Below are 21,544 nucleotides of genomic sequence, written 5' to 3'. Positions count from 1 at the left end.
CACCAAATCCCCAACAGAAAGCCGAGGACCAACACGACGGTGGCGGTTGGCAAAAAGCTGAGTCTTCTCCTGGGACAACCTCAAATTGTCCACCACCTGCCCCCAGATCTGATGCAATCTCTCCACCACAGCATCCACTCCAGGACAATCCGAAGATTCCACCTGACCAGAGGAAAATCGAGGATGAAACCCCGAATTACAGAAAAACGGGGACACCAAAGTGGCAGAGCTGGCCCGATTATTGAGAGCGAACTCCGCCAATGGCAAAAAAGTAACCCAATCATCCTGGTCAGCAGACACAAAACACCTCAGATATGTCTCCAGGGTCTGATTAATCCGCTCGGTCTGGCCATTCGTCTGAGGATGGAAAGCGGACGAAAAAGATAAATCTATGCCCATCCTAGCACAGAATGCCCGCCAAAATCTAGACACGAATTGGGTCCCTCTGTCAGAAACGATATTCTCAGGAATACCATGCAAACGAACAACATTTTGAAAAAACAGAGGAACCAACTCGGAAGAAGAAGGTAACTTGGGCAGAGGAACCAAATGGACCATCTTAGAAAAACGGTCACACACCACCCAGATGACAGACATCTTCTGAGAAACAGGCAGATCTGAAATAAAATCCATCGAGATGTGCGTCCAAGGCCTCTTAGGAATAGGCAAGGGCAACAATAATCCACTAGCCCGAGAACAACAAGGCTTGGCCCGAGCACAAACGTCACAAGACTGCACAAAGCCTCGCACATCTCGTGACAGGGAAGGCCACCAGAAGGACCTTGCCACCAAATCCCTGGTACCAAAAATGCCAGGATGACCTGCCAACGCAGAAGAATGAACCTCAGAGATGACTCTACTGGTCCAATCATCAGGAACAAACAGTTTATCAGGTGGGCAACGATCAGGTCTCTCCGCCTGAAACTCCTGCAAGGCCCGCCGCAGGTCTGGAGAAACGGCTGACAATACCACTCCATCCTTAAGGATACCTGTGGGCTCAGAGTTACCAGGCGAGTCAGGCTCAAAACTCCTAGAAAGGGCATCCGCCTTAATATTCTTAGAACCCGGTAGGTATGACACCACAAAATTAAACCGAGAGAAAAATAATGACCAGCGCGCCTGTCTAGGATTCAGGCGCCTGGCGGTCTCAAGATAAATCAAATTTTTGTGGTCAGTCAATACCACCACCTGATGTCTGGCCCCCTCAAGCCAATGGCGCCACTCCTCAAAAGCCCACTTCATGGCCAAAAGCTCCCGATTCCCAACATCATAATTCCGCTCAGCGGGCGAAAATTTACGGGAAAAGAAGGCACAAGGCCTCATCACGGAGCAGTCAGAACTTTTCTGCGACAACACTGCCCCAGCTCCGATCTCAGAAGCGTCGACCTCAACCTGAAAAGGTAGAGCAACATCAGGCTGACGCAACACAGGGGCAGAGGAAAAACGGCGCTTAAGCTCCCGAAAGGCCTCCACAGCATCAGGGGACCAATCAGCAACATCAGCACCCTTCTTAGTCAAATCGGTCAATGGCTTAGCAATATCCGAAAAACCAGCAATAAATCGACGATAAAAGTTAGCAAAGCCCAAAAATTTCTGAAGACTCTTAAGAGAAGAGGGCTGCGTCCAATCACAAATAGCTTGAACCTTGACAGGATCCATTTCAATGGAAGAGGGGGAAAAAATATATCCCAAAAAGGAAATCCTCTGTACCCCAAAAACACACTTAGAACCCTTCACACACAAAGAATTAGACCGCAAAACCTGAAAAACCCTCCTGACTTGCTGGACATGAGAGTCCCAGTCATCCGAAAAAATCAGAATATCATCCAGATACACAATCATAAATTTATCCAAATAATCGCGAAAAATATCATGCATAAAGGACTGGAAAACTGACGGAGCATTAGAAAGACCAAAAGGCATCACTAAATACTCAAAGTGGCCCTCGGGCGTATTAAATGCGGTTTTCCACTCATCCCCCTGCCTGATTCGCACCAAATTATACGCCCCACGAAGGTCAATCTTAGAGAACCACTTGGCCCCCTTTATGCGAGCAAACAAATCAGTCAGCAACGGCAATGGGTATTGATATTTAACAGAGATTTTATTCAAAAGCCGATAATCAATACATGGTCTCAAAGAGCCGTCTTTTTTTGACACAAAGAAAAAACCGGCTCCTAAGGGAGATGACGATGGACGAATATGTCCCTTTTCCAAGGACTCCTTTATATATTCTCGCATAGCAGCATGTTCAGGCACAGACAGATTAAATAAACGACCCTTTGGGTATTTACTACCCGGGATTAAATCTATGGCACAATCGCACTCTCGGTGCGGAGGTAACGAACCAAGCTTGGATTCTTCAAAGACGTCACGATAGTCAGACAGGAACTCAGGAATTTCAGAGGGAATGGATGATGAAATGGAAACCACAGGTACATCCCCATGAGCCCCCTTACATCCCCAGCTCAACACAGACATAGCTCTCCAGTCGAGGACTGGGTTGTGAGATTGCAGCCAAGGCAATCCTAGCACCAAATCATCATGTAGATTATACAGCACCAGAAAGCGAATAATCTCCTGGTGATCCGGATTAATACGCATAGCTACTTGTGTCCAGTATTGTGGTTTATTATTAGCCAATGGGGTGGAGTCAATCCCCTTCAGAGGAATAGGAGTCTCCAAAGGCTCTAAATCATACCCACAGCGTTTGGCAAAGGACCAATCCATAAGACTCAAAGCGGCGCCAGAGTCGACATAGGCGTCCGTGGTAATAGATGACAAAGAGCAAATCAGGGTCACAGATAGAATAAATTTAGACGGTAAGGTGCAAATGGAAACAGATTTACCAAGCTTTTTAGTGCGCTTAGAGCATGCTGATATAACATGAGTAGAATCACCACAATAGAAACACAACCCATTTTTCCGTCTAAAATTCTGCCGCTCGCTTCGGGACAGAATTCTATCACACTGCATACTCTCTGGCGACTTCTCAGTGGACACCGCCAGATGGTGCACTGGTTTGCGCTCCCGCAAACGCCTATCGATCTGAATAGCCATTGTCATGGACTCATTCAGACCCGCAGGCACAGGGAACCCCACCATAACATCCTTAATGGCATCAGAGAGACCCTCTCTGAAAGTCGCCGCCAGGGCGCACTCATTCCACTGAGTAAGCACAGACCATTTACGGAATCTTTGGCAGTAAATTTCCGCTTCATCTTGCCCCTGAGATAGGGACATCAAAGTTTTTTCTGCCTGAAGCTCCAAATGAGGTTCGTCATAAAGCAACCCCAAGGCCAGAAAAAACGCATCCACATTGAGCAACGCAGGATCTCCTGGTGTCAATGAAAAAGCCCAGTCTTGAGGGTCGCCCCGGAGCAAGGAAATCACAATCCTGACCTGCTGTGCAGGGTCTCCGGCAGAGCGAGATTTCAGAGACAAAAATAATTTGCAATTATTTCGAAAATTCTGAAACCCGGATCTATTCCCCGAGAAAAATTCCGGCAAAGGAATTCTCGGCTCAGATACAGGTGCATGACAAACAAAATCTTGCAAATTTTGTACCTTCGTGGCGAGTTTATTCAAACCTGCAGTTACACTCTGAAGATCCATTACAAACAGGTGGACACAAAGCCATTCAAGGGTTAAGAGGAGGTAAGAAGCAGCTAGACAGCAATTAAGGGCTAGGCAGCAGAACTCTGAGGGGGAGAAAAAAAAAAAAAAAAAAATTTCCCTTCAACACTTCTTTTTCTCCTGCTTCAGCCCAAACAATTAACACTTTGCGGGCCGGTCAAACTGTCATGATCTCAATGGCAAGAGAACATAGCATAAGCATATATAGGAACTAGCTCTTGGAAGATGGGAACTGAGCTGACCATGAACTAAACCTAACGCACAACTAGCAGTGGCCGGGTAGCATGCCTACGTTGATTCTAGATGCCCAGCCCAGCCGGAGGACTAAATAAAGCTAGCAGAGGAAAATATTAGTCCTAGCTCACCTCTAGAGAAATACCCCGAAAGGAGACAGAGGCCCCCCACATGTATTGGCGGTGAGTTGAGATGAAATAACAAACGTAGTATGAAAATAGGTTTAGCAAATTTGAGGTCCACTTACTACATAGCAGAAGACAGAAAGGACACTTTCATGGTCAGCTGAAAACCCTATCAAAAAACACCATCCAGAAATTACTTTAAAACTCTGGCATTAACTCATAACACCAGAGTGGCAATTCCCGTTCACAAGAGCTTTCCAGACACAGTAACGAAACTACAGCTGTGAACTGGAACAAAATGCAAAAACAAACATGGACAAGAGTCCAACTTATCTAGTAGTTGTCTAGGAGCAGGAACAAGCACAGAGAGGCTTCTGATAACATTGTTGACCGGCAAGCAACTAACAGAGCAGCAAGGTTATATAGCGACTCCCACATCTTGATGGGAACAGGTGAACAGAGAAGATGAAGACACCAGTTCAATTCCACCAGTAGCCACCGGGGGAGCCCAGAATCCAAATTCACAACAGTTCACATTGCTTAACAGCGCAGATCCATTCATTCCCACCATCCAGCACAAGAGACGCTCTCACAAATCACCTAACCATCTGCCTACTCTTTCTATCCTCCTTCTCCTAGTCGCAGGAGACATCTCTCCCAACCCCGGCCCCCCATGTTATAGCCAGTCAAACCTCCCAACTGCTACATTCAGAAACCCCTCTAAACTTATTAATATTCCATGCATGATTTTGGCCTCTTTCAATTGTGCCCTTTGGAATTCTCTTTCTGTGTGTAATAAACTCCCTTTCATCCACGACTTCTTCCTTTCTGATTCTCTTAACCTCTTGGCTCTTACTGAAACCTGGATCCAGCAGTCAGACACCACTGCTGCTGCTGCTCTTTCATATGGTGGACTACACTTTTCTCATACCCCAAGATCGGATAACAGAGCAGGTGGAGGAGCTGGTCTGCTCCTATCACCCAAATGTTCCTTCGAAGTTATCCCTCAAGCACCCTCACTTGTCTTCTCTTCCTTTGAAGTCCATGCTGTCAGATTCTACATCCCTTCTCCATGTGAGTGGCGGTGGTGTATCGTCCTCCCGGCCCCTCTCATCAGTTCCTGGATCACTTTGTCACCTGGCTTCCTCATTTTCTTTCCTGTGACATCCCCACCCTCATCATGGGTGATTTCAAAATCCGAATTGCTTTTCCCCTCTCCCCATGTGCGTATCACCTTTTATCTCTAACCTTCTCTTTCGGCCTCTCGCAGCATACTAACTCTCCAAAGCATGAAGACGGAAACTCCCTCAACTTGGTCTTCTCCCGACTTTGCTCAGTGGATGATTTCACAAACTCCCCTCTCCCGCTCTCTGACCACAACCTCCTTTCTTTCTCTATCAAGAACTGCCATCCCACTCAGGTCACCCCCACTTTCCACACTTATAGAAACATACAGGCCATTACCACCCAGAAACTTATGAAGAACTTGCAGTCATCATTGGCACCATTGGTCCTCCATCTCATGTCCTGATTCTGCACTGAAGCATTACAATGAAACCCTGCAAAGTGGCCTGAAAGAAATTGCACCTCCTATTCATAGGACAACTCGGCACAGACGGCGACAACCGTGGCACACGCTGCAAACATATTTCCTGCAGCGGTGCTCCAGGTGCACCGAACGTTTGTGGAGAAAATCTAATCTACCCGAAGATTTCATCCATTATAAGTTCATGCTTAAAACATACAATTCTGCCCTTCACCTCTCCAAACAAACCTATTTCAACAACCTCATCACCTCACTGTCCAATAACCCTAAACGTCTCTGACACTTTCCAGTCCCTACTCAACCCAAGAGTTCAGGCCCCAACCACAGATCTTCGCGCTGATGATCTGGCCAATTACTTCAAAGAAAAAATTGACCACATTCGACAGGAAATTATCTCCCAATCCCTTCATACCATGCACTGTTCTCCCTCCACCACTGCATCTAGTTCACTCTCTGATGTCACAGAAGAAGTAATCAGGCTCCTTGCATCTTCTTGCCTGACCATTTGCCCCAGTGACCCCCCCCCATTTCATCACAACTCCTCCAGTCCCTTTCCCCAGCTGTCACCTCTCACCTAACTAAAATATTCAACCTTTCTCTATCTTCCAGTATTTTTCCCTCCTCATTTAAGCATGCCATTATACATCCATTACTTAAAGAAACATACCTCGATCAAACCTGTGCTGCTAATTATAGACATGTCTCTAATCTTCCCTTCATCTCTAAACTCCTCGAATGCCTGGTCCACTCCCGGTTTATATGCTATCTCTCAGATAACTCTCTTCTCGACCCTCTGCAATCTGGTTTCTGCTCTTTACACTCTACTGAAACTGCCCTCACTAAAGTCTCTCATGACCTGCTAACAGCTAAATCTAATGGTCACTACTCCATGCTAATTCTCTTGGATCTCTCTGCAGCATTCGATATTGTGGATCATCAGCTCCTCCTCACTGTTCTCTCCTGGTTCTCCTCCTATCTCTCTGATCGCACTTTCACTGTATCTTTTGCTGGTTCCTCCTCCTCTCACCTTCCCCTTACTGTTGGGGTTCCTCAAGGATCAGTCCTAGGCCCCCTCCTCTTCTCTTTATATACTGCCCCTATTGGACAAACAATCAGTAGATTTGGATTCCAGTACCATCTCTATGCTGATGGCGCCCAATTTTACATTTCTTCTCCTGATATCATGCCTGCCTTTTTAGAAAACACCAGTGATTGTCTTACCACTGTCTCTAACATCATGTCCTCCCTCTATCTTAAACTGAACCTGTCTAAAACTGAACTCTTGTTCTCTCCCTCTTCTAACCTAACTTTGCCTGACATTGCCATCTCCGTGTGTGGTTCCACCATTACTCCCAAGCAACATGCCCGCTACCTTGGTCTCATCCTTGATTCCGTGCTTTCCTTCACCCCCCACATCCGATCATTGGCTCGCTCTTCTTATCTGCATCTTAAAAACATTTCTAGAATTTGCCCTTTTCTTACATTAGACACTGCAAAAACTCTTACTGTTTCACTAATTCATTCTCGTCTTGAATATTGTAACTCTCTCTTAATCTGCCTCCCTCTTACCAAACTCTTCCCGCTCTAATTATGTCTTATATTCTAGGTTCTTCAAAGTAGCCACCTTTTACTTTGATGACGGCTTTGCATAATCTTGGCATTCTCTTGATGATCTTCAAGAGGTAGTCACCGGGAATGGTTTTAAATTCACAGGTGTGCCCTGTCAGGTTTAATAAGTGGGATTTCTTGCCTTATAAATGGGTTTGGGACCATCACTTGTGTTGTGCAGAAGTCTGATGGATACACAGCTGAGAGTGCTACTGAATAGACTTTTAGAATTTGTATTATGGCAAGAAAAAAGCAGCTAAGTAAAGAAAAATGAGTGGTCATCATTACTTTAAGAAATGAAGGTTCGTCAGTCTGAAAAATTGGGAAAACTTTGACAGTGTCCCCAAGTGCAGTGGCAAAAACCATCAAGCGCTACAAAGGAACTGGCTCACATGAGGACCGCCCCAGGAAAGGAAGACCAAGAGTCACCTCTGCTTCTGAGGATATGTTTATCTGAGTCACCAGCCTCAGAAATCGCAGGTTAACAGCAGCTCAGATTAGAGACCAGGTCAATGCCACACAGAGTTCTAGCAGAAGACGCATCTCTACAACAACTGTTAGGAGGAGACATTGTGCAGCAGGCCTTCATGGTAAAATAGCTGCTAGGAAACCACTGCTAAGGACAGGCAACAAGCAGAAGAGACTTGTTTGGGCTAAAGAACACAAGGAATGGACATTAGACCAGTGGAAATCTGTGCTTTGGTCTGATGAGTCCAAATTTGAGATCTTTGGTTCCAACCACCGTGTCTTTGTGCGACGCAGAAAAGGTGAACGGATGGACTCTACGTGCCTGGTTCCCACCGTGAAGCATGGAGGAGGAGGTGTGATGGTGTGGGGGTCCATTTCTTGTGACACTTTTGGGGATTTATTCAAAATTGAAGGCATACTGAACCAGCATGGCTACCACAGCATCTTGCAGCGGCATGCTATTCCATCCGGTTTGCGTTTAGTTGGACCATCATTTATTTTTTAACAGGACAATGACCCCAAACACACCTCCAGGCTGTGTAAGGGCTATTTGACCAAGAAGAAGAGTTATGAGTTGCTATGCCAGAGGACCTGGCCTCTTCCACAGTCACCAGACCTGAACCCAATCGAGATGGTTTTAGGTGAGCTGGACCGCGGAGTGAAGGCAAAAGGGCCAACAAGTGCTAAGCATCTCTGGGAACTCCTTCAAGACTGTTGGAAGACCATTCTCAGTGACTACCTCTTGAAGCTCAGCAAGAGAATGCCAAGAGTGTGCAAAGCAGACATCAAAGCAAAAGGTGGCTACTTTGAAGAACCTAGAATATAAGACTTATTTTCAGCTGTTTCACACTTTTTTGTTACATATATAATTCCACATGTGTTAGTTCATAGTTTTGATGCCTTCAGTGTGAATTTACAATTTTCATAGTCATGAAAATACAGAAAAATCTTTAAATGTGAAGGTGTGTCCAAACTTTTGGTCTGTACTGTATATACTGTATTTATATTTAATTCAGCGCGAGATATGTGAAATGCCGGTAATTCAATTGCCGGCTTTTCATTTCTCCTTCCCAAACCCGACAGGATATGAGACATGGTTTACATAAAGTAAACCATCTCATATCCCTTTTTTTTGCATATTAAACACTACTAATGTTAGTAGTGTGTATGTGCAAAATTTGGGCGCTATAGCTTGTAAAATAAAGGGTTAAATGGCGGAAAAAATTGGCGTGGGCTCCCGCGCAATTTTCTCCGCCAGAGTGGTAAAGCCAGTGACTGAGGGCAGATATTAATAGCCTAGAGACGGTCCATGGTTATTGGCCCCCTTGCTACAAACATCTTCCCCCAGCCACCCCAGAAAAGGCATATCTGGAAATGCGCCTATTCTGGCACTTGGCCACTCTTTTCCCACTCCCGTGTAGTGGTGGGATATGGCGTAATGAAGGGTTAATGTCACCTTACTATTGTAAGGTGACATTAAGCCAGATTAATAATGGAGAGGCATCAATTATGACACCTATCCATTATTAATCTAATACTACGAAATGGTTAATAAAACACACACACACATTATTTAAAAGTATTTTAATGAAATGAAGACACAGGGTGTTGTAATATTTTATTATACTGGTAATCCACCTAAAGACCCTCGTTCTGTAACAAAGGAAGTATAAAAAAACAACAATATCTCATACCTTCCATCGCTCAGGTCAAGTCCCACGAAGTAAATCCATCCGAAGGGGTTAAATCATTTTACAGCCAGGCAGTGTTCGTGCCTGTAAAACCCCCGGGAATGAATGGAAAGTGGGGTGAACTGTAGTTACCTTGAGAGAGAGAGAGAGAGAGAGAGGGTACGGAAAGTATTCAGTCCCCTTTAAATTTTTTACTCTGTTTCATTACAGCCATTTGGTATATTCAAAAAAGTTCATTTTTTCACACTAATGTACACTCTACACCCCATCTTGACTGAAAAAAAATAGAAATGTAGAAATGTTTGAAAATGTAATAAAAAAGAAACACTGAAGTATCACATGGTCATAAGTATTCAGACCCTTTGCTCAGTATTGAGTAGAAGCACCCTTTTGAGCTAGTACAGCAGTGAATCTTCTTGGGATTGACGCAACAAGCTTTTCACACCTGGATTTGGGGATACTCTGCCATTCTTCCTTGCAGATCCACTCCAGTTCCGTCAGGTTGGATGGTGAACCTTGGTGAACAGCCATTTTCAGGTCTCTCCAGAGATGCTCAATTGGGTTTAGGTCAGGGCTCTTGCTGGGCCAGTCAAGAATGGTCACAGAGTTGTTCTGAAGAAATTCCTTTGTTATTTTAACTGTGTGCTTAGGGTCATTTTCTTGTTGGAAGGTGAGCCTTTAACCAATTATGAGGTCCAGAGCACTTTGGAAGAGGTTTACATACAGGATATCTCTGTACTTGGCCGCATTCATATTTCCTTCAATGACAATCAGTCATCCTGTCTCTGCAGCTGAAAAACACCCCCATGTTTCATTGTTGGGATTGTTTTGGGCAGGTGATGAGCAGTGCCTGCTTTTCTCCACAGATACCGCTTAGAATTATCACCAAAAAGGTCTATCTTCATCTCATCAGACCAGAGAATCTTATTTCTAATAGTCTGGGAATCCTTCATGTGTTTTTTTAGCAAACTCATGTGTCTTGCAATGTGGAGAGGCTTCCGTCGGGCCACTCTGCCATAAAGGCCCAATTGATAGAGGGATGCAGTGATAGCTGACTTTGTGGAACGTTCTCCCATCTCCCTAATGCATCTCTGGAACTCAGCCACAGTGATCTTGGGGTTTTTCTTTACCCCTTTCACCAAGGCTCTTCTCCCACAACTGCTCATTTTGGCTGGACAGCCAGGTCCAGGAAGACTTCTGGTGGTCCCAAACTTCTTCCATTTAAGGATTATGGAGGCTACTGTGCTCTTACGAACCTTGAGTACTGCAGACATTCTGTTGTAACCTTGACCAGATCTGTGCCTTTCCACAATTCTGTCTCTGAGCTCTTTGGCCAATACCTTTGAACTCATGATTCTCATTTGGTCTGACATGCACTGTGAGCTGTGAGGTCATTTATAGACAGGTATGTGCCTTTCCAAATCAAGTCTTATCAGTTTAATTAAACACAGCTGGACCCCAATGAAGGAGTAGAACCATCTCAAGGTGGATCACAAGAAAATGGACAACATGTGACTTAAATATGAGTGTGAGCAAAGGGTCTGAATGCTTATGACGATGTGATATTTCAGTATTTCTTTTTATCAAATTTGCAAAAATTTCTACATTTCTGTTTCTTTCAATCAAGATTGGGTGTAGAGTATACATTAATGTGAAAAAAAATGAACTTTTTTGAAATTACCAAATGGATGCAATGAAACAAAGAGTGAAAAATGGAAAGGGGTCTGAATACTTTTGTTTCCACTGTATATACAGTGCCTTGCAAAAGTATTCAGCTCCCTGGAACTTTTCAACCTTTTCCCACATATCATGCTTCAAACATAAAGATACCAAATGTAAATTTTTGGTGAAAAATTGACAAGAAGTGGAACACAATTGTGAAGTTGAATGAAATTTATTGGTTATTTTAAATTTTTGTGGAAATTCAATAACTGAAAAGTGGGGCATGCAATATTATTCAGCCCCTTTACTTTCAGTGCATCAAACTCACTCCAGAAGTTCATTGTGGATCTCTGAATGATCCACTGTTTTCGTAAATGCCTAATGATGACAAATATAATCCACCTGTGTAATCAATCTCCGTATAAATGCACCTGCTCTCTGATAGCCTCAGAGTTTGGTTTTGAAGCACAGAGAGCATCATGAAGACCAAGGAACACAACAGGCAGGTCCGTGATACTGTTGTGGAGAAGTTTAAAGCCGTATTTGGATACAAAATGATTTCCAAAATTTTAAACATCCCACGGAGCACTGTGCAAGCGATCATATTGAAATGGAAGGAGTATCATACCACTGCAAATCTACCAAGACCTGTCCATCCCTCTAAACTTTCATCTCAAACAAGAAGACTAATCAGATGCAGCCAAGAGGCCAATGATCACTCTGGAGGAACTGCAGAGATCTACAGCTGAGGTGGGACAGTCTGTCCATAGGACAACAATCAGTCGTACACTGCACAAATCTGGCCTTTATGGAAGAGTGGCAAGAAGAAAGCCATTTCTCAAAGATATCCATAAAAAGTGTTGTTTAAAGTTTGCAACAAGCCACCTGGGAGACACACCAAACATGTAGAAGAAAGTGCTCTGGTCAGATGAAACCAAAATTCGAACTTTTTGGCAACAATGCCAAATGATATGTTTGGCATAAAGGCAGCACAGCTCATCATCCTGAACACACCATCCCCACTGTCAAACATGGTGGTGGCAGCATCATCGTTTGGGACCGCTTTTTTTCAACAGGGACATGGAAGATGGTTACAATTGATGGGAAGATGGATGTAGCCAAATACAGGACCATTCTTGAAGAAAACCTGTTGAAGTCTGCAAAAGATCTGTGACTGGGATGGAGATTTGTCTTCCAACAAGACAATGATCCCAAACATAAAGCAAAATCTATAATGGAATGGTTCACAAATAAATGTATCCAGGTGTTAGAATGGCCAAGTCAAAGTCCAGACCTCAATTCAATTGAGAATCTGTGGAAAAAGCTAAAAAATTCTGTTCACAAACGATCCCCATCAAACCTCACTGAGCTTGAGCTGTTTGCCAAGGAAGAATGGGCAAGAATTTCAGTCTCTCAATGTACAAAACTGATAGAGAAATATTCCAAGTGACTTGCAGCTGTAATCACAGCAAAAGGTGGCGCAACAAAGTATTAAGTTAAAGGGGCTTAATAATATTGCACGACCCACTTTTCAGTTTTTGATTTTCCACAAAAATTTCAAATAACCAATAAATTTCGTTCAATTTCACAATTGAGTTCCGCATGTTGTTTATTCTTCACCAAAAATTTACATTTGGTATCTTTATGTTTGAAGCATGATATGCGGGAAAAGGTTGAAAAGTTCCAGGGAGCCGAATGCTTTCGCAAGTCACTGTATATATATGTATATATATATATATATATATATATATATATATATATATATATATATATATATATCACTTTGTGATAACAGCGAAGGTTCGGGCAATAAATGGATGAAACGTGAGGTGAAATGAGTGAATACGGCTACTGTTTTTTGTACACTAAGCATACCCACAGCTGCATTTTCCATTCTGGAGTTCTGTCTCTCTCTCCTCCCCGGAACAGGAAGTCTAAATTTTATCCCCGGATTAAAAAAAAAAACTAAAACGGATCCAGCATAAAAAAGGATCTGTCGCATCAGTTTTTCAAAATTTTTCCGGGATCAGTTTTTTCAAAAATTCTTCGGATTGTGTCTGACTGTAAAAAAATGATGTGTGAAAGTAGCCTTAGGCTGTCGTCACACTAGCAGTATTTGGTCAGTATTTTACATCAGTATTTGAAAGCCAAAACCAGGAGTGGGTGATAAATGCAGAAGTGGTGCATATGTTTCTATTATACTTTTCCTCTAATTGTTCCACTCCTGGTTTTGGCTTACAAATACTGATTTAAAATACTGACCAAATACTGCTAGTGTGACGGCAGCCTTATACTGATTTTTTTGGGAGATATAATTAACAAATAAACAGCATTTCAAACATTTCTGTTATTGTCAATTTTTTTTACAATATACTTCATGCAGAATAAGAGAGTGCAGCTTTATTTTTTAGGTTAGTACAATTAAAGGGATAACATATATAATATATATATATATATATATATATATATATATATATATATATATACATGATATATATATATATATATATATATATATATATATATATATATATATATATATATATATATACACTCACTGGCCACTTTATTATTAGGTACACCTGTCCAACTTCTTGTTAACACTTAATTTCTAATCAGCCAATCACATGGCGGCAACTCAGTGCATTTAGGCATGTAGACATGGTCAAGACAATCTCCTGCAGTTCAAACCGAGCATCAGTATGGGGAAGAAAGGTGATTTGAGTGCCTTTGAACGTGGCATGGTTGTTGGTGCCAGAAGGGCTGGTCTGAGTATTTCAGAAACTGCTGATCTACTGGGATTTTCACGCACAACCATCTCTAGGGTTTACAGAGAATGGTCCGAAAAAGAAAAAAAATCCAGTGAGTGGCAGTTCTGTGGGCGGAAATGCCTTGTTGATGCCAGAGGTCAGAGGAGAATGGGCAGACTGGTTCGAGCTGATAGAAAGGCAACAGTGACTCAAATCGCCACCCGTTACAACCAAGGTAGGCCTAAGAGCATCTCAGAACGCACAGTGCGTCGAACTTTTAGGCAGATGGGCTACAGCAGCAGAAGACCACACCGGGTACCACTCCTTTCAGCTAAGAACAGGAAACTGAGGCTACAATTTGTACAAGCTCATCGAAATTGGACAGTAGAAGATTGGAAAAACGTTGCTTGGTCTGATGAGTCTCGATTTCTGCTGCGATATTCGGATGGTAGGGTCAGAATTTGGCGTAAACAACATGAAAGCATGGATCCATCCTGCCTTGTATGGAGCATCTTTGGGATGTGCAGCCGACAAATCTGCGGCAACTGTGTGATGCCATCATGTCAATATGGACCAAAATCTCTGAGGAATGCTTCCAGCACCTTGTTGAATCTATGCCACAAAGAATTGAGGCAGTTCTGAAGGCAAAAGGGGGTCCAACCCGTTACTAGCATGGTGTACCTAATAAAGTGGCCGGTGAGTGTATATATATATATATATATATATATATATATATATATATATATATATATATATATATATATATATACATACATGATATTTATATATATATATATATATATATGTATAAATATATATAAACATGATATATATATATGTATATATATATATATATATATATATATATATATATATATATATATATATATATACAGTACAGACCAAAAGTTTGGACACACCTTCTCATTTAAAGATTTTTCTGTATTTTCATGACTATGAAAATTGTACATTCACACTGAAGGCATCAAAACTATGAATTAACACATGTGGAATTATATATTTAAAAAAGTGTGAAACAACTGAAATTATGTCTTATATTCTAGGTTCTTCAAAGTAGCCACCTTTTGCTTTGATGACTGCTTTGCACCCTCTTGGCATTCTCTTGATGAGATTCAAGAGGTAGTCACTGGGAATGGTCTTCCAACAATCTTGCAGGAGTTCCCAGAGATGCTTAGCACTTGTTGGCCCTTTTGTCTTCACTCTGTGGTCCAGCTCACCCCAAACCATGCCGATTGGGTTCAGGTCTGGTGACTGTGGAGGCCAGGTCATCTGGAGTAGCACCCCATCACTCTCTTTCTTGGTCAAATAGCCCTTACACAGCCTGGAGGTGTGTTTGGGGTCATTGTCCAGTTGAAAAATAAATTATGGTCCAACTAAACGCAAACCGGATGAAATAGCATGCCGCTGCAAGATGCTGTGGTAGCCATGCTGGTTCAGTATGCCTTCAATTTTGAATTAATCCCCATCAATGTCACCAGCAAAGCACCCCCACACCATCACACCTCCTCCTCCATGCTTTATGGTGGGAACCAGGCATGTAGGGTCCATCCGTTCACCTTTTCTGTGTTGCACAAAGACACGGTGGTTGGAACCAAAGATCTCAAATTTGGACTCATCAGACCAAAGCACACATTTCCACTGGTCTAATGTCAATTCCTTGTGTTCTTTAGCCCAAACAAGTCTCTTCTGCTTGTTGCCTGTCCTTAGCAGTGGTTTCCTAGCAGCTATTTTACCATGAAGGCCTGCTGCACAAAGTGCCATCTTAATAATTTTTGTAGAGATGTGTCTGCTGCTAGAACTCTGTGTGGCATTAACCTGGTCTCTAATCTGAGCTGCTGTTAACCTGCGATTTCTGAGGCTGGTGACTCGGATAAACTTGGTCTTGGTGACTCTTGGTCTTCCTTTCCTGGGTCGGTTCTCATGTGAGCCAGTTTCTTTGTGGCACTTGATGGCTTTTGCCACTGCACTTGGGGACACTATCAAAGTTTTCCCAACTTTTTGGACTGACTGACCTTCATTTCTTAAAGTAATGATGGCCACTCGTTTTTCTTAACTTAGCTGCTTTTTTCTTGCCATAATACAAATTCTAACAGTCTATTCAGTAGGACTACCAGCTGTGTATCCACCAGACTTCTGCACAACACAACTGACGGTCCCAACCCCATTTATAATGCAATAAATCCCACTTATTAAACCTGACAGGGCATACCTGTGAAGTGAAAACCATTCCCGGTGACTACCTCTTGAAGCTCATCAAGAGAATGCCAAGAGTGTGCAAAGCAGTCATCACAGCAAAAGGTGGCTACTTTGAGGAACCTAGAATATAAGACACAATTTCAGTTTTTTCACACTTTTTTATTAAGTAAATAATTCCACATGCGTTAATTCATAGTTTTGATGACTTCAGTGTGAATGTACATTTTTCATAGTCATGAAAATACAGAAAAATCTTTAAATGAGAAGGTGTGTCCAAACTTTTGGTCTGTACTGTATATATATATATATATATATATATATATATATATATATATATATATATGTTGTATTATGTTATGGTACTTTTACACACTATAAATACATTTTTATTCAAAAAGGGTTGTTTTATCACCATATAGAGTGCTTTAGCTTTCTTGGGGGGGCTGACAAGGCTGTATGAGGGTTTGTTTTTGATGGGATGAGATGAAGTTATTTTGCATCATTTGAGAGAGCATACCATTTTATAGTAGATTTTTGTTTAGATTTTTTTAAATGTAAAATGAGTACAGTGAATGCAGATTTTACGCCATTCACTAGTTGGCAAAAAAATCTAATACAGTCTTAATCTATAAGTCAGCATAATTAAATTATTACCATATTTATGAAGATGTTTTATGTTTTTCTTATTTTGCATACTAAAACAGTATTTTACAAAATATAACTTGTTTTTTTGTGTTGCTTTTTTCTGAAAGCTGGACCTTTTTTATTTTTATACTGACAGAGCCATATGAGGGCTTGTTTTTTGAGGGACTAGTTGAAGTTTTCAGTGATATCCCATGCTGTTCTCTCTGTATACTCTCTTTTGCTTCCTCTTCTGGCCAGGGGCTATGGTTTGATCAGACCATGTTCTTGGAGTATATTTAAAAGATTAACTCAGCACAGGAATTCATTATGTTACCTGGACAAAGTAAGATTACCCTTTTAAATCAATATAAATAAAAAAGGCAAAATTATATTTTTCAGTGCAACATTTAAACACTGACTTTTCAAATAAAACATAAATGTGACTGTTAACTTGTTGAACTAGTATATGGGTAACACAGGTAATATTACCTTTGACTCTACATGGACATTAATTCAATTGAAATTAGTTTTGGATTAAGGGCAAACTTTAAAAAAATGTATACGTATGTATAATTGTTTGGTGTAGATCTGTCTCATTGCATTGCCCTACTTAATATGATACAATAATTAAAAATGAAAAATTGGATAAAAACTTTGTTATATCTTTCAGATCTTCATCAGTAGATCATTTTCATGTTTAATAAATATCAATATATTGTTGACATATCTCTGAAAGAAAAAAAAAATCTGTGTATCTAAGGATATAATAACTCAATTGCAACCAATCATTTTGACTTTTCATGAAACAGTGAATTCCTTGTTCTGAAGCGTCTAACAAAACAAATGAAATTATACTTCATAGTCTGTATTTCAATTTGCTTCTCTTGTCATCTCATGCTTCATAAATAGAACTGAAATGACAATATCTCATTAGAGCAGCTACTAGAAATCATTGGAAATTGTGTTGTGATTGTTATCTCAATAATCCTGGAGAGGTTATATAATTCAGTACATATTGTGAACTGACAAATTCATGTTTCATTAATGGAGGATACTCACTAGCATAACAAAGGCAATATACAAGTCCTAGTAACATAATTACTCAATCACACAAAAGCACACTTGTGTCAGCTGTAATCCAAGTTTGTGCCTTTCAAACAATATTTTAATACTTGCATTAATTAGTGATGATCAAATAGTGAAATATTCAGATTCGTGAAAATCGTCACAAATAATTTCTAATATCCGTGTATTCGTACTGAATAACGAATCCAATGCAAGTCAATTGGAAAGCCAAATATTTTTCTGCTGGACCCAACAAACGGGTCTGGGGGCATGGGAAAAAACTGAAATTGTTAGGAAAGAGCTAAAACTAATTTGGAACAGCATGGAGAAGATGCCTGCATGCCTTTCTGACTCACATATGGTATCTAGGAATAATGTCAGATTATTGCGCCAGAATAACAGATTTTTAAAAAGAACTCCCAACCAAAGCAAAACATTTTTTAAAGGGAAAAATGCTAAGAATCAATTTTTCCATCATAATTACATGTATATAATGCTAAATAAAAAAAAAATAAATAAATAAAAAAATATATATATATATCTACTATATAATTGTCTAAGGCTCACTTCCGCCTTTCTGACTGTCCTGTCCGTCCTTCTTTCTGTCACGGATTTTCATTTGCTGATTGGTCTCGGCAGCTGCCTGTCATGGCTGCCGCGACCAATCAGCAATGGCCACAGTCCGATTAGTCCCCCCCCACTCCCCTGCAGTCAGTGCCCGCTCCATACTCCCCGCAGTCACGGCTCACACAGGGTTAATGCCAGCGGTAACGGACCGCGTTATGCCGCGGGTAACTCACTCTATTACCGCCGCTATTAACCCTGTGTGACCAAGTTTTTACTATTGACGCTGCCTATGCAGCGTCAATAGTAAAAGGATCTAATGTTAAAAATAATAAAAAAATAAAAAATTATTATATACTCACCTTTCCCACTCCTCGCGACGCACCGGTGACCTCTCCATGCAAGCGGCAGGTTCCGGTGACAATGATGGTACGGCAGAAGGACCTGCCATGACATCACTGTCATGTGACCGCGACGTCATCACAGGCCCTGCGCGCCTGCACGAGAAGGACCTGCCATGATGTCACGGTCATGTGACCGCGATGTCATCACACCCTGGGACTGGAAGCTGCCGCCTGCACCACTCACAGGCTACAGAACTACAAGGCACCCTCGGTTCGGAAGGTGAGTATGTTAGAACTACAAGGGGCCCTCGGATAGGAAGGTGAGTATGTTTATTTTTTATTTTTTAACCTGTGACATACATGGCTGGGCAATATACTACGTAGCTGGACAATATACTACATGGCTCTGTGCTGTATACTACGTCGCTGTGCAATATACTACATCAGTGGGCAATATACTACATCACTGGGCAATATACTACGTCACTGGGCAATATACTACATCACTGGGCTATATACTACGTCACTGGGCAATATACTACATCGCTGTGCAATATACTATGTGGCTCTGTGCTGTATACTACGTCACTGTGCAAAATACTATGTCACGGGGCAATATACTATGTTGCTGTGCAATATACTACGTCACTAGGCAACATACTACGTCACTGGGCAATATACTACGTCACTGGGCAATATACTATGTGGCTGGGCAATATACTACGTGGCTGGGCTATATACTACATGGGCTGTAAAATATACTACGTGGACATGCATATTCTAGAATACCCGATACGTTAGAATCGGGCCACCATCTAGTATATATATATATGTATTCTTCACATTTAGCATATGTTCACGTGGAGCGTTTTGGCTTTGGTTTTTCCTTTAACATTGTGAGGGCTCTCACTCATGTCAAATAGTTAGCACGATAGTGGACTACATATTCCCCATCCATTTGCAATGCCATTTCAAACATGCCCTTTTGAACTTTAGGCTTTACCCGTCACAACCACCATGTCCACTGCCGTGTCATTATACGGCCCTCGCTTACAATTTGCAGAGTGCCAGCAGGTGCCACGAAAGCTGAGATTGGTAAGGGCCCTCAGGTGGTCCCGTATCAAAATAGTGGAATACATATTCCCTATCCCTTTACAATGTGATTTCAATCATGTCCATTTGATTTCTGGGCTTTGTTCGCCACGTCCTCCATGTCCACCACCATGTTATTATGCGGCCCTTGCTTTTAATTTTCAGAACGCCACCAGTTGCTGTGAAACCTGCATTTTGTAAGATCCATGGTTCATTTTTGCCACCGGATCCCAATAGAACCACTGTCATAACAGGTGAAGCTGATGTAAGATGAATATAATGCAGGAATTGGATGAGCTATATGTTCAATGTGAGTAAATTGGATTCTACCAGACACCAAAAGCATTAGAATTCAATTCGGAAAACAGTGTATGCAAGCAAGGGCCTTTACTGAGGTCAGTCTGTCAGGCTTGAAATCCTTGTAAGGAACATGTACAAGCCTCATTTAACTTGGAAGCAGCCTCCTTAAAGGAAAGAGACATGAGTGCCATTGTCCAATCTGCACAAGACCAAGCGCTTTTTCTGGAAACTACTCAATCAGGCAGAATGTATTTTTGCATGGTTTGAGCAACAATGAAGTAATTACAGGATATGTCCCAGAGAGTTTCGAGGTCTGTGGAGTGTATTACTCAGGTGACAGGCAGTTCTACATAGCACAGGTTAAGGCATTAATGTGGCAATGACCATGTTCCAATATGAGTATTGTTGCGGCCTAAATAGGTATGTGAAGCGTATTAACACTCTTAGACATGCTTAAAATATACCGAAACTGACCAATACACCACCACCATTTTTTGTAAGGACCCAAATTTAGAAAATGTAAATGAAGCAACAGTTTAATAAAGAGACGCAAGTCTTGATTAGAAGCCTGAAAAAGTCAGCAATGGTCTTTTTCCAGCACCGGACAATGTAAATTGACAACAAATATGTATGCCCTATATAACTAACATTGTGTGAACAGATATAAATGCTGACAAGGGACAACTGAACGCTCCGCTGGGACAATGAGTTGGACATGGTTGCTGACTGTTGAGTCTTTGCAACTACAGGTTGTGGACAGGAGGCCTCAGTGCCTCTTTCTTGGACAACAGAGTGGGAATGACATAACACAGGGGAAGAGCCAGTGGTTTCACCATCAGACACATATTTTGTACCCAAGCGGTTCACCCACCTACTGGGGCACTGCGCATATGAGCAGTATATGGCATCTGCTAACAGGTATTATGACAAATTTCCCTTTATAAGGGGATGTGTGGGTAAGATTTTAGAACTAGCAGCATATATATATATATATATAGCACATTTCATTATTCATATTAATATTCTGTGTAAGGCTGAAACCTGAAGAATTGTGTGGAGTATATAAATGCATTTATGTTTCAAAATGTCCAAGTGCAGACCCAAAATACAACATCAGGGTACCAGATACACACCTAAAGAGACCATGAGAAGGGCAACACAATAAAAAAATTATAATAATAGAATATAAAGAGATAGGGAGTACAAGTTTCACCATCGCACAATGTGCAAAGTTTTAAAAAAATTACCTAAGGGGGCTGTATCATACCTGCCGAAAGAGACCATGATGGGGACATCACAATACATTTTGCAGTTATTAGAATAGGTAGAGATAGGAAGTACAAGTTTCACCATTGCACATTGTGCAAAGCTTCCAAAAATTACAATAGAGGTCTGTATCATACATGCTGAAAGAGACTGTGATGGTGACATCAGAATAAGTTTTGCAGTTGTTACAAGAGGTAGATATAGGGAGTAGAAAAGTGACCATTGCACAATGTGCAAAGGTTTTAAAAAATTACCCAAGGGGTCTGTATAATACATGCCGATAGAGATAGTGATGGGAATCTCACAATACATTTTGCAGTTGTTACAATAGGTAGAGATAGGGAGTACTTAT

This window comes from Ranitomeya variabilis, chromosome 6, assembly GCF_051348905.1.
Source record: "Ranitomeya variabilis isolate aRanVar5 chromosome 6, aRanVar5.hap1, whole genome shotgun sequence".
NCBI lineage: Eukaryota > Metazoa > Chordata > Amphibia > Anura > Dendrobatidae > Ranitomeya > Ranitomeya variabilis.
This window is presented reverse-complemented; position numbering follows the sequence as displayed.